We start from the raw sequence: 25,890 nt of genomic DNA, 5'->3' as shown, positions 1-25,890 counted from the left end.
GCAGCATACTCATCCAGATTCAAAGATGAATCCTTGAATATAGTCCAGTCCACTAATTCAAAGCAGCCCTGTAAGCACTCCTGTGCTTTTCTTGTCCTTACCTTCTTGGTCCTCACTGCTGGTAGTGCAGTCTTCAGTCTCTGCCTATACTCAGGGAGTAGAAGTACAGCCAGGTGATCAGACTTCCCGAAGTGAGGGCGTGAATAGCATGGTAGGCATTCTTGATGGTGGTGTAACAGTGGTCCAGTGCGTTGTTTCCTCTGGTAATGCAAGTGATTTGTTTATGGTAACTGCTTAGTGATTTCTTTTCAGATTGGACTGGTTAAAATCCCCCAAAACAATGGTGTATTGTATACACTTCTGGTCACCCCACTATAGGAAGGATGTTGATGTTTTTGGGAGGTTGCGAGAGAGATTTACCAAGATGCTGTCTGGTTTAGAGTCGTGCTATCATGAGAGGCTAGACAAACTTGCATTGTTTTCTTTGGAGTGGTAGATGCTGAGAGGAGATCTGATAGTTTATAACATATGAGGGGCAAAGATAGAGTACACAGGGAGTACCTTTTTTCTGGTGTAGAGATGTCTAATCCCAGAGGGCATGCATTGAGTGTGAGAGAGAGGGTAGGTTCATGGGGGGTGGTGAGGGTTAAGTTTGTTTTACTCAGTGGTGGATGCCTGCAGTGCACTGCCTCATGGTGGTATAGGCAAATACATTAGAGGCTTTTAAGAGATGTTTGGATAGGCGCATGAATGTGAGGAAGATAGATTGTGTAGGTAGGAGGGATTAGATCTTGGGTTTATATTTTTTTTATTTGCTTTTTAGCTGATTCAGCACAACATTGTAGGTCAAAGGGTCTAGAGTTCTTGTTTTGTACTGTTCTGTATTCTGTATTCTAAAGACTGTTGATGTACACTACTCTCTTTCTGAAGTCAATGACCAGCTCTTTTGTTGACATTGAGGGAGAGGTTGTTGTCATGACACCACATCACTTAAGCTCTCTGTCTCCTTCATGCACTCACATTGATTCACTTTGTTGTTTGAGATGCTGTCCACAATGGTGGTATCATCTATAAATTTATTGGTGGAGTTGGAGCAGAATCTGGCCATGTAATCACAAGTGTACAAGGAGTAGAGTAGGAGCTGAGGATGCGACCAGTGTTTAGAGAGATCATGGCTAAGGTGATTCTGCCTATCCTTAGCGATAATTGTAGATCCTGTTGCAGAGGGAGGTTTTGACTCCCAGGTCTTGGAATTTAGTGAAATGTTTACTTGGAATAATGGTATTGAAAGCAGAGCTGTAGTCAATAAACAAGTCTGACATGGGAGTCTTTACTGTCCAGATGGTCCAGAGATGGCAACAGCCTTAGACCTGTTTTGGCAATAGGGCAAAAGCAAGGTTCGTTTGGAATGCTGAATTTGATGTGTGTTGTGACCAGCTTCTCGAAGCACTTCATGATGGTCTCAGAGCCACTTGGTGTCGGTCATTAATGCATATTATCCTGTTTTTCTTGGGTACTGGATGAAAGTGGTCTTAAAGCAGGAGCAGGGAGAGATTAAAAAGTCTACAAATACCCTCACTAGCTGACCCCCATAGGATCTAAGGACATGATCAACTGAAGTCCATTTCTGTGGCATGCTAGCATAGCCATTTGCCCATTGCTTTACAGCACTACTAATCAGTGATTGGAATTCAATTCCCACTGTTGCCTGTAAAGAGTTTGTTCTCCCCACGACCACATGGGTTTGCTCTGGGTGCTCTAGTTTCCTCCCACACTCCAAAGACGTACCGATTAAGGTTTGTAAGTTGTGGACTTGTTGTGTTGGTGCTGGAAGTGTGGTGACACTTGCCCAGCACAATCCTCACTGGTTTGATGCAAATGATGCATCTCACTGTGTGTTTTGATGTACATATGACAAGTAAAGCTAATCTCGAATTTGGTTATTAAATCTCTGCATTGTTACAGAAATCTGATTCAACTTACCAGCATCTTAACCTCTTCAAAAGCAAGGTAGTAATGAGGAAAAAATCCTAAAGTGTTCCTCTTAGACTCTATGAAATAGTCAAAATCTGTCCCAAGGTAAGATGACAACAAAAGGCTTTCAAATTGGGGCAATGCTGGAAGGATGTGGTTACAAAAGATGAATACATTTATTCTGTGTCTATTGTTAGAGCGGAAAATGGAGAAGAGGTAAATCTCTGTGGGCCAAATTAGTTCCCAGCTAAAAGCAATAAGCACACATCATTATAACTGTTCAACATCCAATCTATTCCTCCTCCTGCTTAGTTTCACCTTCTTTGCCTTAGTACTCCCCATTCTGTTAATTTTGAATAATAGGCATATTGCTTTTTAAATTTATAACTGCAGAGCTCTTTTAGCTCTTGTCTTGCTGAAAAGTAAGTCGGCCAAAGTCCTTGAGTGATCCAGTCTGAGTAGCTTTTAAGATAACAGTTGTATTTGTGCATGAGAGAGGAAGAAAAGAAGGCTGCATCATGTGAAAATGGTGTCCTTTGATTCATGCTGAAAGTTCTATTAATATCCTATTGGTTTCAGTGCAGCTTCTCTGTATTAGTCATATCAATTCTGTTTCAGTGCATAACATGGAACCTGGGACAGTACAGTCCCTTTGGCCCACAATGTTATGACCTTTTAACCTACTCCAAGATTAATCTAACACTTCCCTCCCACATAGTGCACAACCCTCCATTTTTTTTATCAAACCTATCTCAGAGTCTTTTAAATGTCTAATGTATCAGCCTCTACCACCATCTTTGGTAGCATTTTCCATGCATTCGGCACTCTCTCAATCCACCATCTCCAACATCTCCCCTATACTTTCATCCAATCACTTTAAAATTATGCCACTCTCATTTTAGCCATTGCTGCCCTGGGGGGAAAGGTGCTGTAGACAACTCCACTTTATGCCTCAATCATGTACATTTCAAGTTGCTTAAGAAGGCATGGACTCGATGGTCCAAAGGGCCTGTTTTGTGGTGTAGTGCTCTGACTTTTGACATTTTCATCCTCCACTCGAAAAATAAAAATTAGGCCATTCAGCCCATCATATATACTCTGCCATTCAATCATGGCTGATCCTGGATCCCACTCAATCCCATGTATGCTCTAATCCAGACAATGCTGTGATAAATCTCCTCTGCACCCTCTCTAAAGCTTCCACATCCTTCCTTAAATGAGGCGACCAGAACTGAACAGAGTTTTATAGTCCTACAGCATAACTTGCAGCACTTAAACAATATCTAAACCTGTCACTCATTTCCCTGCAAGGAAAGTTTGTGCTATGCAATGGTGCTAACACTCTTGACAGAACATTTATCTATATTAAATGATATTTACAATTTCCTTTTCTAAACCCCCACCCCCACCCCTCGCCCTTGGCACATAAGGTTGCACCCTGCAATTATGTTGAGTATACCATTGATAACATGCCTACAGGCATTAATTACAACATTTCACATTCCTACCGATACAAGAGCTGTGAAGTAGCGTAGTGTAAAGAACCATATGTTGGTGATGATATACCTGATTCTGAAGCTTTCCATTTGGATGTAGTCACCATTATCAGTTTTGGCTGATCTTGATGCATACTGCTCAGAGATATCCAACGACCCTTGGTGAAAGCTTTCCCTGTTGTAAAGTTGGATGCTGACGTGCCAGCTCAAGGAGGCTTGCATTAGGGGTCGTGGAATTGGTTATAAAACTTGGAGGAAGCTCTCATTGATTTTATAGCAGGCCCAAATGGGAAAGAAGAACTTTTTGTAAAGAGCACGAAATAAAGATTGGAACATGTACAAATTGTGAGGAAGATCAAACTTGAACTTTAAAAATCATGTTTTGAAACATGAGGGAATTGCTCTATTTTTTTTTAGTTAAACTGCAATTATGATTTATTGAGATACAGCGTGGAGAGGGCCTTCCAGCCCTTAGAGCCAGACCATTCACAAACCCCGATCTAACCCGAGCCTAATCACGGGATAATTTACAATGACCAGTTAACCTACTAACTGGTATGTCTTTGAAACTTGGGAGAGGAAACTGGAGCACCCGGAGGAAACCCAAATAGTCACAGACAGAAGGTACAAACTCCTTACAGCAACAAGAACTGAGCCAGGATCACTGGTGCTTGTAAAGCATTACGCTAACCTACTGTGGAATGTTAAGAACTAACTTGCCTTGTGCACAACAAAATGGAATGACTTACAAGAAGTTAAATTGCTCAAGTTCATGTCGATTCACCTGACTTCACTGGGTTCTGCTGGAGAAGCTGCAAAACGTAAACACAGTCCAGCAGAGCAGAATCCCTGGCAGAAGCTTGGGAACCCACATCGGAATACCCATGAGTAGACATCTCACAGTCCCTTCAGTTTTGCAGTTACATCCCTGTCACTTCACATTGAAGTGTCACCAGATAATTTGTACTATACCCTACAATATTTAATTTAAGCACTTTATTTATGAGTAATTCATTTTTTGATTTAATTCTTACTTTCCTAAGTTATTGAGTATTATCTGAGCTTTACATCCTGGTCCGGAGAAACATTGTCTCATTTGGCAATATACATGTACAGCCAACTTTCACTAACCTAACTACTTGTAATCCGGTTCCTTCGATAATCTGGCACTGATTTCAAATTTTCCGCGCAGCTGTAATTTCAAATTTCCCAAGCCACTGTACCAATCTGTTGCACATTGTTTTGGTTGTGCTAGATCTGTTCACGTGTTGGCGCACTCTTGTAAGCATGGACAGGCAATTCCTGCTTGTTGTGATAGTGGCTGAAAGAAACAGATGCACATAAGAAAAACAATGAAAGACGGAAGAAGTTCGGAACTAGATAAAGTGCTGATACATGGCTTAATCTTCGTATAAGTGAAGGTGTTGAACTATCTGGAGATAATGGTGAATGAACAAGCAAAAGTGCTTCATGAAGAACTAGGACTAGATTATGAGTGTGACTATAGTGAAGGCTGGCTTCATCGGCATCATGGCTTACAGTTTTGTGCCGTGTGTGGTGTGGTGAAAAACATTCGGCAGACAAGGAAGTAGCAGCAGAGTTTGTTGACGAGTTAGTCTCCACTGAAAAATTAAGCCCCAAACAGGTGTACAATGCTGTGCCAGTTTCAGCACCAGTTCCTGATGCTTCACTCATTTTTCAAGATGAATATGTTGATGATCCTGACAACCCCACACTTGCAGAAATGTAACTTCGCCTGAAGGTATGTTAAATGTTTCGCTTTAGAAGTGGAAGTGCTCAACTTTTCTGTATGTTAATTCCTGTACATTTACCTGTACCCTTTTACCTGTGCCTGTACAGTATATTACTTTATTAAAATTTCACTTGCTACTCATTTAATATTTCTGTTTTAATATTATCTAACGTACTGATATACATGATATTTTAAAGGTATGATGAGGTGGTTAGCTATTGCTTTATATGATCTTTCTGTAATCGGCATTTTCACTAATCGGGCACTCCTCAGGTCCCAATGGTGCCGGATTAGTGAAGGTCAACCTGTATATAGTTAAATGACAGTGAACTTGTCTTGATTGATTATGATATTACAGCCACAATTGTGATCAGTTTTGGGTCCAATTGTAAAAGAAGGATATGCTGGCATTGGGGGGAGGGTTTAAGGAAGTTAACCAGAATTATACTGGGAATGAAAGGGTTAACATATGAGAAGTGTTTGATGGCTTTAGGCCTGTATTCACTTGAGTTTAAAAGAATGGGGGCAGGAATCTCATTGAAAGGCCTATCAAGTATTGAAAAGCCTAGATAGAGTGGACATGGAAAGGATATAGTGGGAGAGTCTTAAGATCAGAGAGCACAGCCTCAGAATACAAGGGTGTCCCTTTAGAACAGAAATGGAGCAGGAATTTCTTTGCCCAATGTGTGGTGTATTTGTGGAATTCATTGTCAAATACAGCTGTGGAGGCCAAGTCATGGGTATATTTAAGGTGGAACTTGATAATTTTTTGATTAGTGAGGGCGTTAAAAAATATGGGAAGACGAGAATGTAGTTGTGAGGGAACCCAGCCATGATGGAAAGGTGGAGAAAAATCAATGGCCAAGCAACCTAATTCTGCTCTTTTGACTGATGGAATTATAACAGACATGTATATAGATGCAGGAATCAGGAATAACACAAAAAGCTGGAGGAACTTAGTGTCTCAGGCAGCATCCATGGGCAGTCAGTGTTTCAGGTCAAGGCTTTTAATCTGGACTGAGCCAAATTTACAGTCCAGATGAAGGATCTTGCCCCATAATGTTGATTGTCCCTAGATGCTGTCTAGCCCACTGATTTCCTTCAGCTTTCAGTGTTATTATAGCTACAAAGTCTGGGCCCGCGCAAGATCATCAAAAAACTTTCAATGAGAATCTGTTTGGCCGGTCACCAGGAGACGCTCATGGAGTGAGTACTGTTTCAGATTCGCTCCATAACCTTTACTTTTTTTAACCTATGATCACCCTTATTTAACTTACTTTTACCTACACCAAAAGATTCTTGCTACTTTTTTGGACTTATCTTTAAGAGTGTTCTGTGAATTTTGAAGAAATGAGTACAGAAATGGCTTTAAGATCTAAAGGACGAGACCCTGGGAAAGATCCTAACGGCAAAGGAAAGAAAAAAAAGACTGATCCTAAGCGTACTGAATTGACTTATGGTATGTTATTGGAGCTCTTAAATGAAAAATTTGAAGAATGACGACAAACTTTCAAACAAGATCTAAAGGCTTTCCAGGATTCTATGGATAAGACTGATTTAGTAGTTAAACAGCAAACTCTAATCACAACTTTGCAAGAGGACGCTCGGAAGTGAGACTTGATAATCGGAAAACTAGAGCAGAAATTATCTTCGACAATTAAACAGGTGGAAGCACTTAAAGCCAAGAGTGTCGACTTTGACAATCGGTTCAGAAGACAGAACTTGCGCATACTTGGTCTCCAGGAAGGTATCGAACAAGGGGACCCTTCGAAGTATTTTGCTCAACTTTTAAAGGATGCATTCCCTTCTGTATTCCCAGACAGTCCTCCGTTACTTGATCATGCCCACAGAATTATGCGCTCATCATCAAGTTCTTCATCTAAACCACCTGTTGTAATTGTTTGATTTCATTATGTGCATGTCAAAGAGCAACTTATTTGTGTGGCTCGGCGTTTAGGGATGGTTAAACTTAAAGATTTCCAATTCCGATTAGTGGAGGATTTTAGCCCAGGAGTAATGAAGGCAAGGCTCCTTTTTAAACCTCTGATGTCCGAATGTTATGAGAAAAATCTAAAACCAGCGCTTTTATACCCTGCGAAACTTAGAATCTTGCCTCCGAATGCACCACGGCGTGTTTTTTTCTCCACATCTGAAGCTCAAAATTTTCTGGATGAGAATTATCCTACTGCTTTGGACTCTCGTTTCTAATAAATGAGTGATTTTGATCGTTATGAGATAGTTTTTGTTTCCAAAACCAGATTTTGTTTCTGGCTATTGGTGTAGGTTTATTCTACATTTTATATTCTAATTAAAGTTTTTTTCGACGTACTAATCTTTTTTATTTACTTACTTTAACCATTGTACTTTATTTTTGGACATTATTATTAATCCTTTGAAGGTGAATTTTTTTTTAACGGTTTGATATACTTTTCATTTTTTGTGTGACTAAGATGGCGGTTTCTTTAAAATATTTCTTGCTTTTTTTTTTATTTCACCGTTTTTTTTTCTCTCGTCTTCTTCCTATAATGCATTTCTTATCACATTTTAACTTTTATTTGTTTGTGTTCTAACCCAATTTATAAGTTACTAGTGTTTATATTCTTTTTGGTTTTTTTACTAGCAATTATATTAAGAAGTTTGTTTTAGTATAGTGTTAATTACTTTTTTGGAGTTTGGGTGGATCTCTTTTTTCCCTCTATATATTTGGAGTTGCTTTCTGGTGATACGAGGGTAGATTTAGTATCATTCCTTTTTTTTTTCCTGGCCTCCTTCAGGCTCAAGAAGGGCTTTTTTTTCATGGGTGGTGGGTGGGGGATTCCTTTCTAACTCTATTGCTCTTTTTACTAGTTTTTTTTTTAGTTTTTTCATTTGGGCTGATTTTAAACTACTTAAATGTCTGCGGTGTCATCATTTCCGGGTCCGCCCCTTATTTTTGTTCCTCTTCCGGGTACATGAGTTCATAATTTGGTTAACTCTTTATATACCAAAGAGTTGATTTTAGAAATATGGCTCAGACCATTAACTTTGTCTCTTGGAATACTAATGGCTTAAACCATCCGATTAAATGGAAAAAGATTTTCAAAGTATTCCAAAGACTGAATGCACATATTATTTTTGTACAAGAAACTCATGTGAAGAAAGAGGATAATCAATGTTTTTTTGGGTTTTGGAGGGGTCATTAGTACCATTCGAATGCCAAAGTAAAAGGAGTTTCAATTTTTATTGACTCCTCTATTACATTTGTCCAACACAATATTATTTCGGATCCGAATGGCAGATTTTTGTTAATTACTGGGTTACTTTTTAACAAAAAGGTTGCTATGGTTAATGTTTATGCTCCAAATGTGGATTATCCGGATTTTTTTAAGTCCTTATTTACTTCTCTACCTAATTTAAATGAATATATGTTAATAATGGGTGGTGACTTTAATTGCTGTTCAAATTGCTGGACAGATCTATATCCACTCAGACTTTACCTAATAAGTCGACCACTTACATTAATTCTTTTTTGACTGATAATGGAATTTTCGATATTTGGAGATTTCGGCATTCTAGGAACAAAGAGTTTTCATTTTTCTCACATGTTTATCATTCTTACTCAAGAATTGACTATTTTTTCATTGACTCGTTTTATTCCATCTGTAATTGGTAGTAATTATGACATTATAGCCATCTCTGATCATGCTCCATTGAAACTTTCTATTAAATTAATGGATACAGCTTCTAGTATTAGGCAATGGTAATTTGATTCTACCTTACTGCAAGATCTGAATTTCATTAAATTTATGAAGGAACAGATCGATTTCTTCTTTTCAACTAATTCCACAGATGAAATTTCTTGCGGAACACTTTGGGACACTTTTAAAACATATATACGTGGACAGATTATATCCTATTCTGTTGGTTTGAGAAAACATATTAAGAAGGAAACTCTTTTATTGGTTGATAAAATTAAAGAAATTGTCAAGAAATATTCAACTGCCCCTAGTAAGAAGCTTTACGAACAAAGGGTTGAACTTCAAATGGAACACAGTTTATTACTTACATCTTCGATTGAAAATCAATTAATGAAAACCAGATCTGATTTTTATATACATAGTGATAAATTGGGTAAACTATTAGCCAATCAATTGAAGAATGCTTTGGTTAAACGTCAAATTATTAAGATTCGTCAACAGAATGGTGAATTGACAGTTAACCATGATGAGATAAACAAATCTTTTCAAGATTTTTATACCTCCCTGTATCATTCTGAATTCACTCATGATCATAATACCATGCATGATTTTCTTGGGAAATTGAATTTTTCAAAATTATCATTAGATAATCTTTCAATATTAGAAACTCTTATTACAGATGCAGAAATTAAAGGAGTTATTTCCTCTATGAATTCTGGGAAAGCACCAGGTCCAGATGAGTATACAGTGGAATTTTTTGTGTTTTTCCTCTACTCTTTCTCCTTGGTTATGCAGGGTTTTTGAAGAAGCAATTAGATTGGATAAACTGCCACAATCTTTTTATAGAGCTTCCATTTCTTTAATATTGAAAAAAGATAAAGACCCTACTGACTGCATCCTATAGACCAATATCCTTATTGAATGTAGATTCCGAGATCTTTTCCAAGTTACTGGCGTCCAGGCTGGAGAAGGTATTACCTCAAATTATCTCGGAAGATCAAACTGGTTTTATTAAAAATCGCTATTCCTTTTTCAATATTAGGAGATTATTGAATATTGTTTATACTCCTTCACGTAGCACCTCAGAATGTGTCATTTTATTAGATGCGGAGAAAGCATTTGATAAGAGTTGAATGGCCATACTTATTTACTGTGCTTGAGAAGTTTAATTTTAGTCCGACATTCATATCCTGGATTAAACTGATATATCATACTCCAGTAACCTCGGTCTTTACTAACAATCAAAGATCTCCCTTTTTTCGTTTATTTCGGGGTACCAGGCAAGGCTGTCCTCTTAGTCCATTATTATTTGATATTGCTTTAGAACCTTTGGCAATTGCTATTAGAGAATCACCAAACATTTTTGGCATTACTCATGGGATGGATATACATAAGTTATCATTATACGCAGATGATTTTTTATTATATATTTCTGATCCTGAGAAATACATTCCTGTAGTTATATCATTGTTGGCTCAATTTAGTAATTTTTCCGGGTATAAATTAAATCTTAATAAGAGTGAATTGTTTCCCTTATATAGACAGGTTCCAATTTATGGAAATTTACCTTTTAAATTAGTTAATGACTCTTTTATATACTTAGGGATTAAAATTACAAAAAATTATAAGGAGTTATTTAAGGTTAATTTTTCACCCTTAATTGATCAGATTAAATGTTTGTTCACTAAATGATCACCATTATCTTTATCTCTGATAGGTCGGATTAATGCTATTAAGATGATTATTTTACCCAAGTTTTTATATATATATTTCAAGCGGTACCAATTTTTATTCTGAAATCTTTTTTTGATAATGTTGATTCAAAAATCTCCTCATATATATGGCAGAATAAAAATCCTAGATTAGGTAAAAAATATTTACAGAAGGCAAGGAAGGAAGGTGGATTGGCATTGCCTAATTTTAGATTTTGTTATTGGGCAATTAATATTCGATATTTGATATGTTGGTTAAAGGATTGGGATTTATCTTTTAGCCCTCATTGGGTAAACCTGGAAACTAAATCTGTACAAGGATTTTCATTGGGTTCTATTTTAGGGTCTTCTCTTCCCTTTGCTCTTTCTAAATTGGAGAAAGGAATTGACAATCCGATAGTTAAACATACTTTACGTATATGGTTTCAATTTCGGAAATTTTTTGAGTTGAATCAATTTGTTTTAACTATTCCTATTGTATCCAATTTCTTTTTTCATCCTTCTATTATAGACCAAGTTTATTCAGCTTAGAAGACTAAAGGATTACTACGATTTTCCAGTTTATTTTTGGATAATTGTTTTATGTCTTTTGAACAATTATCTAATAAATATAATTTGCCTAGATTTCATTTTTTTAGATATTTACAGATTAGGAATTTCTTAAGCACTGTACTTCCTACCTTTCCAAATCTTGAGTCTTCGGATATTTTGGAGAATTTGTTAGAACTAAATCCTTCTCAGAAAGGTGTAATATCAAAACTCTACAATATAATTATGAAAGTACGTTCAGAGCCCTGCTATAAGATTAAAAATGATTGGGAAAGAGAACCTAACCTTACTATCCCTATTGAGAATTGGGATAAAATTCTTCAATTAGTCAATTTATCATCTATATGTGGTAAACATGCATTAATACAATTTAAAGTTGTGCACAGGGCTCATATGTCCAGGGATAAATTGGCTCGTTTTTATTCCTATATAAATCCTACATGTGACAGATGTCATTCTGAGATGGCGTCTTTAACTCATATGTTTTGGTCATGTCCGCTTTTGAAAAAATATTGGAAAGACATTTTCGATATTATTTCCACGGTATTGAACATTGATTTACAACCTCATCCTATTACTGCAATTTTTGGTTTACCAATGATGGACTCAATCCATTTATCATCTTCTGCCTGTCGAATGATTGCATTTCTTACATTAATGGCTAGAAGATCTATTTTGTTGAATTGGAAAGAAATTAATCCCCCTACCGTATTTCATTGGCTTTCTCAACTATGTTATGTCTAAATTTGGAGAAAATTAGAAGTGTTGTATTTAACCCTTCTATTAAATTTGAAAAGGCATGGAGACCATTTATTCAATATTTCCATATGATGTAATTTGACAGTTCCAAACCAATTCGTTTTTCCGGTTTTGATTATACATATGTTGAGAGGATCGGAGTTGGCTACACTGATGATTTTGTATTTTTTATATATAGATACTATAAACAGCCCATTATTCATTATATATTTTCTTTTTTTTCTCTTTATTAGTTATTAGGTTGTTAGATCAGTTTTTCTTAGGGTTAAATTATTTTTTCTTTTTCTCTTTTCTGTTTTTTTACATATATATGATATACCTAGTTTTGCTTTGTTTATATGATATTTGTATCATTCATGATTTGGGAAGACTTAACTATATTGTAACTATTGCTTGTGTATCCTTTCATGTTCAGTTTAAATTTGTAAGTTTGTAATCCCACTATCTATGTATTAATCTTATCACGTTGATATTAATAATAAAAAGATTGAAAAAGAAAGAGAATCTATTTGGCCTACCTTGTTCGTGCTTGTCGGGGAAAAAGAACAACACATCCTGATTACTGCCCTACAGTTCCTGGCTCTTAGCATTCAATTAAATGCAGTGAGTGTTTCTGCCTCCACCACTTCAGGCATTAATTTCTGGACCCCTGATCTCTAAATTTAAAATATTCACCTTGTTGTTAATCTGCTTAGCAGTTACTTTTGCATCTTTGACCATAAGACAGGAGCAGAATTAGGCCATTCAGCCTGTCGAGGCTGCTCCGCCATTCCATAATGGCTGATCTTGGATCCCACTCGTCCCCATACATTCTCGCCATATCCTTTGATGCCTTGGCTAATCAGAAAACAATCAACTACCACCTTAAATACACCTCCACCACAGACGGCCTCCACCACAGTCTGTGGAAGAATATTCTCCCCATTTCGATAATAGTCCACACTATAGTTCATTTTACCAAAATGCATTATCATTAATTTCCCAACACCATCTGCCACATTTTTGCCCTTTCTTCCAATTTGTCTCAAGTCCTGCTACAATTGCATTGCTTCCTCAGCACTACCTATCCCGCCACCTACTTTCATATCATCTACAAACCTTGCCATAAAGCCATCATTTGTTCCTATGCTCTGGTTCCTGTTGCCCCTCGTATCTAGTTTAAATCCACTGGACCCTCTCCAGCAAACCTACCTGCAAGAATATTTGTCCCCTTCCAGTTCAGATGTAAACCATCCTTCTGGAACAGGCCCCACCTTCCCTGGAAAACTCCCCAATTATCTATAAATCTGAAGCCCTCCCTCTTGCGCCATGTCTTTAGCCACATGTTGATCTGCACTATTTCTAAACCCACCTGCACGTGGCACTGGTAGCAATCCTGAGATTGCTATCCTGGAGGTCCTGTCCTTTAACTTGGCACCTAGCTCCCTAAACTCACTTTTCAGGACCTCCTCACTCTTCCTACCTACGTCATTGTTCTCTACATGGACCACGACATCTGGCTGCTCACCCTCCCTCTTGAGAATACTGAGAACTCGATCCGAGATATCGCAGGCCCTGGCACCAGGGAGGCAACAGACCATCCGGGATTCTCGATCTGTTCCACAGAACCTCCTATCTGCCCCCCTAACTATTGAATCCCCTATCACTACTGCTTTCCTCTTTTCCCTCCTCCCCTTCTGAGCTGAGGGTCCAGTCTCAGTGCCAGAGACGCAACCACTGCAACTTGTTCCTGGTAGGTCGTCCCCACCAACAGTATCCAAATCGGTATACTTATTGTTGATGGGAACGGCCGCAGGGGTGCTCTGCTCTTCCTGTCTATTCCCCTTCCCTCTCCTGACAGTCACCCAGCTACCTGTCTCCTGACTGTTAGGGGTGACTTTCTCCCTGAAGCTCCTGTCTGTTTCTGCCTCTAACTTACGAATGATCCGAAGTTCATCCAGCTCCAGTTCCCTAACACGGTTTGTCAGGAGCTGCAGCTGGATGCACCTTTTACAGGTATAGTCATCAGGGACAATTGTGCTCGCCCTGACTTCCCACATACTGCAAACGGAGCACTCAGCTGCCCTACTGCTGCCTCCATTGCTTACTCCTAAGCTAATAAGATTAATTAAAGGAGCTTACCCGGCCTTACCTCACCTGGAGTGAAGCTCGTCCTCAGCCTCTGCTTGCTTTTTAAATTCCCCCGCTGATCTCAGAGGCCAACTTACGCGTGCCTGCGCAGTTTAGCCTCTTTGCCCCGATCAGTTAAAAACAAAACAGCTTTTCTCCGAGCTTTTTTATAACCTCTTCCTTCTCCGCCTCTTGCTTCAATTTAAAAGACCGTTGGAAACTTATTCGCTTTTTTAAACCTTTGGTGCGCTACGTCATGCGCCTGCACGGTCTAGCCTCTTTGCCTTGATCGGTTAAAAACAAAACGGCTTCTCTCCGAGCTTTTTTTTACCTCTTCAATCTCTGCCTCTTGCTTCGATTTACATGCAGTCTTAACTTGACATCTGGGCTACTATTTGGGGGTCTGTATATGATTCCCATAAGTTTTTTTTACTCTTGTAATCTCTTAACTCTACCCACAAAGATTCAAGTTCCCTGATGTGTGTCATCTTTTTCTAAAGATGTAATTCAATCTTTTACCAACAGAGTCACACCACTGCCTGTTCCTTCCTGCCTGTCCTTTCAATACAAAGTATGTCCTATGATGTTAAACTCCCAACTGTGGCCTTTCAGCCACGACTCTGATACTCACAACGTTATACCGACTAATCTCTAATTGCGTAATTTTCTTCAGCCACTAGCTTAATGACTTCTTAAAGCAAGCACTTTAAAAAAAAAACATAAGAGATTCTGCAGATGCTGGAAATCTTGAACACTCTCAAAATGCTGGAGGAAGTCAGCAGGGCAGGAGCATGTATGGAGGGGAATAAATAGTGAAGTTTCAGGCTGAGACCAGGACTGGAAAGCAAATGAGAAGAATCCAGTTTGTTTTTCTGGTTTAACCTAGTCCAGTAAGACATAGAAATCAGGGGAATTTAACTTAACATCCCACTATGGTACTTGAGAATTTGGCATTGTGTTGGATCATAAATTTAGTATCTTGGAACTGAGAAACCTGGTAGAGTAACTGCACATTTGTGTAAAATGTCAGAACTTACAAAGCTCATTTCAGCAAAAAGCACTTGGTAATTGTCTTTAAAACCAAGTTGTATAGAGCCTTTGACTTTGGAAACAACATCTGGTTATACATACTTTCTAAATCACTATCAGAGACACCAAATTTCAGAAAGGATGTCAAATTCTGTGAGAGGACTGAAGATTTCCTGGAAAGACACCAAGGATGATGAGCCTCTGTTCTGTGGAGAAACTAAACAAGCTCTCTGTGGAACAGAAAAGGTTGGAGGGATATTTTTGAGGGCTCTTGAAACAGTGGATAACTTCACTGATCCCATCACTGATCTGATTCCATAAACTGTGGACTCATTTTCAAGGGCTCTACAACTCGTATTCAAAATATTTATTACATATTTATTTCTTTTCTTTTGTATTGGCATAATTTGTCTTTTTGTGCAGTTTTTCATTGATTCTATTGAGTTTCTTGGTATTTACTGTGAATACCCACAAGGAAATGAATCTCTGTATAGTGACATGTATCTGCTTTGAATATAAATTTGCTTTGAACTTTGATCTGCATGATAGATTTTTGTGGTAGAAATGTTTCATTAATAGCTGACTAGCCAAGACTGCACATTAAGAGAAATTCATGATCCATTGGTCCGCCTTTTACAATTGTAAAATGTTACCAATGGTATTTGAACCGCATTTTTAAAAATGGCTTGTAAAGAAAAATGCTTGGACTTTGCAACATGGTTTGGCGTATTTTAGATGGACTTGCAAATGTAAATCTACCTGACAAAGTTTTGCTCCACAGAGGAATTCAACAGCATTTAAAATAAATTCTTGGTAACCTGTCACTTGACTTTCTATCAGAGTATGACAAAGGACAGAGCTTCCAACAGATTAAATGTTGCACGTTTGAACAGGGTACTTTATTAGTGCACAATAGTAGATCTTAAATTTAAAAGATTTAAATGTCAACATTAACTGATTGAATAATTGATATTGTAAAGATATAACTTCTGTTTCGCTGACTTTCCAGTTTTGTTACTAGTGTTGGTACACCATTCCTTAAAGTATTTATGTTTTTCACAGGAAGGGGACAGACTCTTCATTCAGTGATGCTCTAAAAATTTTCCTCGTATGAATTGGTTGCTATGAGGTATTTCCAACATACCAGTTATTTGGTAAATTGTAGGCATGGGTGATGAGTGTTAAGATTGTTCTCTAATAAACAGTTAAAAGGCAGCATAGCCAAGCTGTCGCCTCATATCATCTAAAGTTCTTTTTCTTTCACCTTAACTGTGGGTTTACCCATCTGGAACGGTGAAAAGTACCATCTAATTAAAATTGCTGTCTATTTCCATGAACCTTTTGGTGTGTGTTCACCGGCGAAGCAGTTCTTGCTGAGGCCCAGCTACTGTGAGAAAGCGATGTGTCCCATCGTCAGAGGTGCTGAGGGTGCCAGAGAATGCTATTTACACCTTGAGCTCATTTCACCATTCATTGAATTTGAAGCTGATAGAGCATAGACCAGTACAGCACAGGAACAGGCCCTTCAGCCCACAATATTGAGCTGAACCAAATAAATGAGTAATTAAATAGCATATTCTTACATTTTCCTCACATTCATCTGCCTATCTGAAGGTCTCTTAAAAGTCTCTAATGTATCTGCCTCTACCAGGCAGTGCTTTCCAGGCACCCACCACTCTTTTTTTTAAAATAAAAAAGCAATTTGCCTCTAATATCTCCTTTTAAACTTACCCTCTCGCCTTTAATGCATACCCTGTGGTATTAGGCATTTCAATCCTGGGAGAAAGATACTGTCTGTCTATTCTATCTATGCCTCTTATAATCTTATAAACCCCTCTCAGATTGCCCTCAGTCTCTGCAACTCCAGAGAAAAGAGCCCAAGTTTATCCAACTGCTTGTTATCCAGGCAGCATTCTGGTAAACCTCTTTTGCACCCATTCCAAAGCTTCAACAAGGATAGATCTTGATGGCCAGAAATATGATCTCAACTCATATCACTCAAAATAAGAAAAAAAATTGAAACCATCTTTTAAATTTAAGTGGTTTTAAAATTAATGACTGTTTATGGAATTGAGTTCTGATTTTATTTATCCAGTATTTCCCACACATTTGAAAAGGATTTTGGGAAGCTAAACAGGGGCAGGACTTACACAGTCATTGGCAGGACCTTGGATAGTGTTGTAGAACAGAGATCAAGACCTGGGGGTATATAGTCTATCACTTCCCTGAAGGAAGTGATATGTGTAGGCATAGTGGTGGAGGAGCCACTTGGCACTCCTGTTTTCTTTGGTTAGCGCACTGAGTACGAGAGTTGATTGTCATTTCATAGCTTTATAAGATGTTGGTGAGATTACACTTGGGGTACTGTGTGTAGTTCTGGGTACTTCTCATTAAGCCCATAAGATTTAGGAACAGAGTTAGGCTGTTCAGCTGATTGAGTCTGTGCTGCCATTCTATCATGGCTGATTTATTATCCCTCTGAACTCCATTCTCCTTGCCTTCTCCCCACGTGTGGCAATAAATTCCACAAATTCAGTACCTTCTAGCTAAAGAAATCTGTCCATCTCTGTTCAATATGACTGTCCCTCTATTGTGAGGCTGTGCTAAACTGCAAGGGTGCAGAGAACATTAACAATGCTGTTACTTGGATTACTTGGCTGGATGACAGCAGATGGGCAACTTAGTTTAGTACATAGAAGTGTAAGGGAACTGCTGGAAATCTGAAATAAAAAAACAAGAAGCTGAAGATTTCCATCTAGTCAAGCAACATCTGTGAAGAGAGAATCAGAATTCTCTCCACAAATCCTGCCTGAAATGCTGAGTATTCCCTGGGCTTTCTGCTTTTATTCAATGTACAGTGTAGTAGAGGTGTTATGTTGGTGTAATGCTATAATAGCACCAGTGACCCGGGTTCAGTCCCACGACTGTATGGAGTTTGTGCGTTCTCTCTGTGATGCACCATCAATAACTCACACTGAGACGTAAGGCGAGATATCGGCTTTTATTGACTGGAAGAAGGAACCAGGAGTGAGTGTCTATCATACAAGGTCCTGGAGACTGAGGCCGAGCGTCAGGCCTCAGGTCACCTTTATACAGGGGCCTGTGGTAGGAGCCACAGGAGCAGTCAGCAGGGGGCGTGTCCAGACAGGCACATAGTTCACCACATTCACCCCCCCTTTGTTTGAAAGAGTCCCCATGTGGCGAAGTTTCTTACAAGTCAAGTCTATCAGGTGGTCGAATCTGTCGCTGCGATCGACGTAGCACCGGCTGTGATCGCATGGATGCCGGCGACATTGGTGATTGCACAGGGGACGGAGGTTGCGCTTGTTCCTGCCCACTAGGCGCCGGTGATCCCTCACGCATGTGCGAGGCGCCTGGTATAAATGCGTACGAAACGCCCGGTATACAAGTGTCGTGAGGAGTCTGAGTAGGGCCTGGTGAGTACGGTGTCACCTCTGGTGCAGGGTTTATAGTTACCGGAGAGTCTTCAGGGTAGTGGTCTGCTGCACCTGCGGGTGCCAGGTCGCGGATGGAGACCGTGTCCTCCCGCCCATCAGGTAAGACCACGTAAGCATACTGGGGGTTTGCATGTAGAAGGTGAACCCTCTCTACCAGCGGGGAGTATTTATTGCTCCTCACATGTTTCCGGAGCAGCACTGGCCCCGGGGACATCAGCCAAACTGGTAGGGTGGTCCCAGTGACAGGCTTCCTGGGAAAAGAGAATAGGCTTTCTTGAGGGGTGGCATTGGTGGACGTACATAACAGAGAGCGGATAGAGTGCAGTGCCTCAGGGAGGACCTCCTGCCATCGAGAGACCGGCAACCCTTTTGACTTAAGGGCTAAAAGTGTGGCCTTCCACACTGTGGTAGTCTCCCGCTCCACCTGGCCATTACCCCGGGGATTATAACTCGTGGTCCGACTGGTAGCAATGCCCCTAGCTAGCAAGTACTGGTGCAGCTCCTCACTCATAAAGGAGGACCCTCTATCGCTGTGGATATAGCAGGGATACCCGAACAGAGTGAAGAGCTGGCGCAGGGCTTTTATGACGGACGTGGCAGTGGTGTCGGGGCAGGGGATGGCAAAGGGGAACCGTGAGTACTCGTCGATAACACTGAGAAAATAGACATTGCGGTCAGTGGAGGGAAGGGGACCCTTAAAGTCAACACTCAGTCGTTCAAAAGGGCGGGTGGCCTTGACAAGTTGTGCTGTGTCAGGACGGTAGAAGTGCGGTTTGCACTCAGCGCAAATTTGGCAGTCCCTGGTCATCGTCCTGATGTCCTCCAGGGAGTATGGCAGGTTCCGAGCTTTCACAAAATGGTAAAATCGGGTGACCCCCGGATGGCAAAGTTGTGCATGAAGGGTGTACAGCTGGTCGAGCTGTGTGCTAGCACATGTTCCCCGGGATAGGGCATCGGGGGCTCATTGAGTCTGCCAGGCCGGTACAGGATATCATAGGTGTAGGTGGAGAGTTCTATTCTCCACCGCAAAATCTTATCATTTTTGATTTTGCCCCGCTGTTGGTTGCTGAACAGGAACGCAACCGAGCGCTGGTCGGTCAGCAAGGTGAACCTTTTGCCAGCAAGATAGTGCCTTCAGTGCCTAACAGCCTCCACTATGGCCTGGGCTTCTTTCTCCACCGCGGAGTGCCGAATTTCGGAGCCTTGGAGGGTGCGAGAAAAGAATGCTACTGGTCTGCCTTCCTGATTGAGGGTAGCAGCCAGAGCAAAATCGGAGGCATCACACTCCACTTGGAAGGGAGCAGTCTCGTCCACGGCATGCATCGTAGCTTTGGCAATGTCCTCTTTAATGCAGCTGAAGGCCGCGCGGGCCTCAGCAGAGAGGGGAAATGAGGTAGACTTGACCAGGGGGCGTGCCTTGTCTGCGTAATGGGGGACCCATTGGGCGTAATAGGAAAAAAAAACCCAGGCACCGTCTGAGGGCCTTGAGAGTGGTGGGAAGAGGGAGTTCTAACAGGGGGCGCATACGTTCGGGATCAGGGCCAATAACCCCGTTTTCCACGACATACCCAAGTATAGCAAGGCGGATGGTTCCAAACACACACTTGTCCCTGTTATAAGTAAGGCCACTTGGAGAAATCGTTGGAGGTTGGCGTCGTGATCTGGCCTGTAGTGACCACAGATGGTGATGTTATCCAGATAGGGAAATGTGGCCTGCAGTTGGTACTGGTCCACCATCTGGTCCATTTCCCTCTGGAAGACAGAGACACCATTCGTGACACCGAAAGGGACGCGCAGGAAGTGATAGAGCCTGCCGCCCGCCTCGAAGGCGGTGTAGGGGCGGTCCTCTGGGCAGATGGGGAGCTGGTGATAAGCGGATTTCAGATCTATTGTCGAGTACACCTTGTACTGAGCAATCTGGTTGACCATATCCGTGATGCGGGGTAGGGGGTACACGTCAAGCTGCGTAAACCTATTGATGGTTTGACTATAGTCCACCACCATCCTATTTTTCTTCCCGGTCCAAACAACAACCACCTGGGACCGCCAAGGGTTTGTGCTTGGCTCAATGATCCCCTCCCTGAGCAGCCGCTGCACCTCCGACTGAATGAAGGCCCTGTCCCCCGCGCTGTACCTCCTGCTTTTAGTTGCCACAGGCTTACAGTCAGGGGTCAGGTTGGCGAACAGCGGTGGGGGAGGGACCTTGAGAGTGGAGAGGCTGCAAGTGGTGTCGGTAGCGCAGCTGTCGGCCTGGTTCTGGATGGGACGTGTGTGCCCGTGTGTGTGTGAGGTCAGTAGCGGGGTATGTGAAGAAGTCCCACAAAACTGAGGATTCCTGACAGTGAGTGGTGGGAGGGGCCAGTCGTATGCCATAGTCACACTTTCGAGATGGCTCTGGAAATCCAGCCCCAATAGCACAGGTGCGCACAGATTAGGCATGACCAGTAGCTCAAAGTTCCGATATTCTGTGCCTTGCACCACCAATGTCGCTACACAACCCGCCCGGATGTCTGTGGACTGCGACCCAGAAGCCAAATGGAACCTCCGACTGACCGGCCGCGTTGCGAGTCCGCAGCGTTGCACTGTGTCCGGGTGAATAAAACTCCCAGTGCTGCCTGTGTCAAACAGGCATCTAGTCCTGTGCCCCTCCACCCGGATGTCCATCATGGACCTTGCAAGCTGGTGTGGGGCGCTTTGGTCGAGAGTTACAGTGGCCAGAGACCCGGTAAGCATCGGAGGGTCGGGGGCGGGGCATGCTGACGTCGACAAAGATGGCCGCTCACATCCGGGAACCCGGTCAGCATCGGAGGGTCGGGGGCGGGGCGTGCTGACGTCGACAAAGATGGCCCCCCACATCCGGGCATGCAAGATGGCGGCCCCCACGTTTCACCCGCAGCGCTGCACTCCGCTCGAGGTTGAGACTTACAGACCTTGGCGAAGTGGCCCCGCTTTCCGCAGCTGGAGCAGGTCGCTTCTCGCGCTGGACAGCGTTGTCGAGGATGTTTTTTATGGCCGCAGAAATAACAAAGCACGAGCTTCTGACGGGCCACAGCTGTGGTCAGGGTCGGAGAGCTCGTGGAATCGCGACTGGCAGCGGCGTTGGCGAATTTGCTCCCGGGAGCCGGCGGTGGCGGGGTCTGAGGTGTCCACGGAACCGGCGGGGAATCGCGCGACTGGACAGCATCAGCATTATGCAGCGCAGCTTCTAGAGCGTTGGCCGTCTCTATCGCCGAGCTTAAGGTAAGGTCGGCATTTTCCAGCAGCCGCTGGCGCATGTACACTGACCTCAGTCCCGTCACAAAGGCGTCTCGCACCAGCAGCTCCGCATGCTGTTCTGCCGTGAGCGTCTTGCAGTCACAAGGTCGGACGAGTGTCTGTAGTGCTCGGAGAAACTCAGCGCACGATTCGCCAGGCCGCTGTTGCCGGGTAGCTAAACGATGTCTTGCGTAGACAGTGTTCAACGGCCGTGGGTACTGTCTTTTGTGGGCGTCCAGTGCCCCATCGTAGGTCGGCAGGTCCCGGATAATGGAGTAAACTTTGGGGGTGACCCTCGAGAGTAGGATTCTGTGCATAACGGCGGGTTCAGTTGCACGAACCTCCTCCAAGTACGATTGGAAGCATGCAAGCCAGTGTTCAAAAGCGAGAGCTGCGTCAGGGTCTTGAGGGTCCAAATCCAACCTTTCCGGACACAAAACGGTTTCCATGTTTTAAAACTTCCAGTCAATAAAATTGATGCACCATCAATAACTCACACTGAGACGTAAGGCGAGATATCGGCTTTTATTGACTGGAAGAAGGAACCAGGAATGAGTGTCCATCATACTATGACCTGGAGACTGAGGCCGAGCGTCAGGCCTCAGATCGCCTTTATACAGGGGCCTGTGGGAGGAGCCACAGGAGCAGTCAGCAGGGGGCGTGTCCAGACAGGCACATAGTTCACCACACTCTGTGACTATGGATTTCCTCCAGGTGCTCCAGTTTCCTCCCACGTACCTACTAACCCATGTCTTAGGTTAATTGGTCACATGGTTGTAATTAGGCCTGAAGGGTCTGTTACCATGCTGTATTTCAATATCTAAAACATTTAAAATGTCGTGGTCTACCTGTCTGCTATACAGTGATAGTAATGTGTTGCTGTGCTTCTCTCAGACAGATATTTATTCAACCATGAAATATGGACATTGCTGATATGGCCAACATTTATCATCCATCCCATATTGCCTGTGATGCTGTTTCAGAGGTCAATTAAGTGTGAACCATATCAGTGGGTTTGGAGTCACATGTAGATCAAACCAGGTAAGAACATTGAATTTTCTTCCTACAAGGATGTTAGTGAACCAGATATGGCGAACTGTTAGCTTTATGGTAATTTTTATCGATGTTAATATTTTATTCCTGATTTATTTAATAACTTGAATTTAAATTCTTCAGATTTTGTAGGTTTTAAACTCATTTCTCTGTGTCACTACTTCAGGCTAGTAACTTTGCCAAAATTAAACTGTAAATCTGCACAACATTTTATGTTGGAATTTAAATACATTTAAATATTGGTGCAGTTTTAAAAATTGGCTTCCAGATAAAGACTTGATTTGGACCCTTGTTGAGCCATGTCATCCAAGTATAAATCAAAGGTGTCCACTCCTTAGCTAGTGAGACTTGTTCATTCTTCAAATCCTGGCACTCCAGTCACGTCCTTAAAGTTTAAAGCACGCTGTATATTTCCCACTTAATGAATTGAATTGACTTTATTGCTTACATCCTTCATGTACATGAGGAGTAAAAATCTTTACATCTGTCTAAATGCAATTTATAGTAATTTATAATAAATAGTATGTACAACAGGATAGTCAATATAACAAAGAAATACAGTTGTGTCAGCTTGAGTTAGGCAGTTTGATGGCCTGCTGGAAGAAGCTGTCTTGGAGCCTGTTGGTCCTGGCTTTTATGCTGTGGTACCATTTTCTAGATGGTAGCAGTTGGAACAGTTTGTGGTTGAGGTAACTCAGGTCCCCAATGATCCTTCGGGCCCTTTTTACACACGTCTTTGTAAATGTCCTGAATAGTAGGAAGTTCACATCTACAGATGGACTGGGCTGTTTTCACCGCTATCTGCAGAGTCCTATGATTGAGGGAAGTACGGTTCCCATATCAGGCAGTGATGCAGCCAGCCAGGATTTTCTCAATTGTGCCCCTATAGAAAGTTATTAGGATTTGGGAGCCCACACCAAACTTCAACCCACTGAGGTGAAAGAGGCACTGTTGTGCCTTTTTCACCACACAACCGGTATGTACAGACCATGAGATCCTCAGTGATATGTATGCCAAGCAACTTAAAGCTGTTCACCCTCTCAACCCCAGATCCATTCTTCCCGTAGTCCACAACCACCACCTTTGTTTTTGCAACATTGAGGGAGAGTTGTTTTCTTAACACCACTGTGTCAGGGTGATATCATCTTCTCTGTAGGCTGCCTCATTATTATTTGAGATTAGGCCAATCAGTGTAGCATCATCAGCAAATTGATTACCAGATTGGAGCTGTGAGTGGTGACAGTCATGGGTATACAGAGTAAAGGAGGGGGCTTAGTACACAGCCCTAAGGGGCACCTGTGTTGAGGGGCAGAGGTGAAGAAGTCCACTCTTACCACCTGCCGGCGATCTGACAAAGTCCAGAATCCAGCTACACAACGCAGGGTGAAGGCTGAGGTCTCCGAGCTTCTTGTTGAGCCTGGAGGGAATTATGGTGTTGAATGCTGAACTGTAGTCCAAAACCAGCATTCTCACATAATCATCCCTCTTCTCCAGATGTGTAAGGACGGTGTGTAGAGCTGTGGCTATTGCGTCATATGGTTTGGGCTATTGCCATTCTCTGGGTAGTGCATACATTGATCTCTGACTCTGAGTGCGCAGTACAAGAACCTTGAAATATACGCAAGCTAATGATTAGTTGCCAATTATATCAGATGATGACAGTTAGAGTTGGCAGTTTGATGTGAATTGCATGAGGAAATGTGTTGGAGAATTTTTTAAATGGAAAAGCTGTTGGACTGGGGAGTTCCACTCTCTACTTCAGAAGTCTGGGTGCAGTGGTACGAGTAGTCATCACAACTGGAGTTTTCCTTGTTTCCGTGATTTCCCTTTGCTCTCCAAGGAGCATTGGCAGAACTGCCTTCCTGGCCGTTGGATCTCACTGTAGACCTCTTCCACCCAGTCTGCTGGAACTGATTTTACATGCTAGGACAGGCATGTCCCTACCTCACTGGGATATGAGGCCGTCACCTGGTTTGGCTCACCTGTCAAAGTGGTGTACTGGGGTGTGGCCTCTGTCACATGCAAGTAGTTACTTGGAGCCACAGGTGAGAGCTGAGTGTCTGGTTGGGAGCAAATTTGTGTGAGCTACCTCAGAATTGACACTCCTTCAGCAGAGGTGCTACCCCTACCCATGGTGTCCACCCCATATACCCTGTGAAAGCTAATAAAGACATATACTTAAACTGTGTCAAAGTTCTATGGTAAATGTGTATGTGGTCTGCAACCAAAAGTTGGCTTAATATGCAGCTGTTTTTAAACTGAAGATGAGAATTTTACTAATAAAGTGGAAAGGGTTTCCAGCTTTAAGTGCTTGGGAGTGAATGTCACAGAGGAGTTCCTCAACACCACCTTGATAGTAGGGAAGGCTCAGGAGCACCTATACTATCTTAGGAGTTTAAAGAGAGCAAATCTGCCCAAAGGCTCCTGTTAAACATATACTGATAGGTAATTGAGTGCATACTGACCTACTGCATGACAGTATGTAACTGGAACAGGATCGACCAGTTAGTACTTCAATGAGTAATCAGGACTGCACAGAACATCACTGGGACACAACAACCAGATATGGAAGCCATCTACAACTCTCACTATCTACAGTGGGCTTGTGACATCATGATGGACTCATCCCAGCCCAGTTATCACCTGTTCAATCTCCTACCATCTGGCAGGGGATACAAAATCATCTCTGCATGGACATCCAGACTGAAAAACAGCTTTTCCCAGGGCTGTCGTGGGACTGAACAATGCTCCCCACCCGCCCTTGGTCCATAGACACTATGGGCAATACAGTCTCTTAAGTGCAGTACATGGGCATGTGCAATATTTGGTTTTAAGTGAGCAGCTACCTTTTTATTTCAGAGCTTTTCTTTAATTTCAGCTTTAATTCTTGATTCTGTTTTGTATTTAATGTATTTTACAACATGGAAAAGTGCAATACTTGAATGGGGCAGCCACTTTCTTACAACCTTATTTTTATTTTTTTAACTTTATTTTATTTTAAATTCAGTTGCAACTTGGATGTCATTCTAAATAACTTACATTATTTTAAATTTAGTCATTGTGTTT

At 41.8% G+C, this 25,890-nt stretch overlaps 1 protein-coding gene across 3 annotated transcripts in view; it reads left to right on the top strand.

The window, feature by feature from the left end:
• zbtb26 (zinc finger and BTB domain containing 26) overlaps nucleotides 1-25,890 on the top strand; it is a 66,413-nt gene that overhangs the window by 28,153 nt on the left and 12,370 nt on the right. The window contains exon 2 of one of the 3 annotated variants that reach the window (XM_059993961.1): nucleotides 22,666-22,812. The gene's annotated coding sequence lies outside the window, so the exon portion shown is untranslated. Of the gene's footprint in view, nucleotides 1-22,529; nucleotides 22,813-25,890 lie in introns of those variants that run through there. The other 2 variants (XM_059993963.1, XM_059993962.1) reach the window with 2 other exon arrangements.

The sequence above is a fragment of the Hypanus sabinus genome, chromosome 18 (assembly GCF_030144855.1).
Source record: "Hypanus sabinus isolate sHypSab1 chromosome 18, sHypSab1.hap1, whole genome shotgun sequence".
Classification (NCBI taxonomy): domain Eukaryota; kingdom Metazoa; phylum Chordata; class Chondrichthyes; order Myliobatiformes; family Dasyatidae; genus Hypanus; species Hypanus sabinus.
Note: the sequence above shows the minus strand (reverse complement) of the source record. Positions and strands in the feature narration are given on the sequence as shown.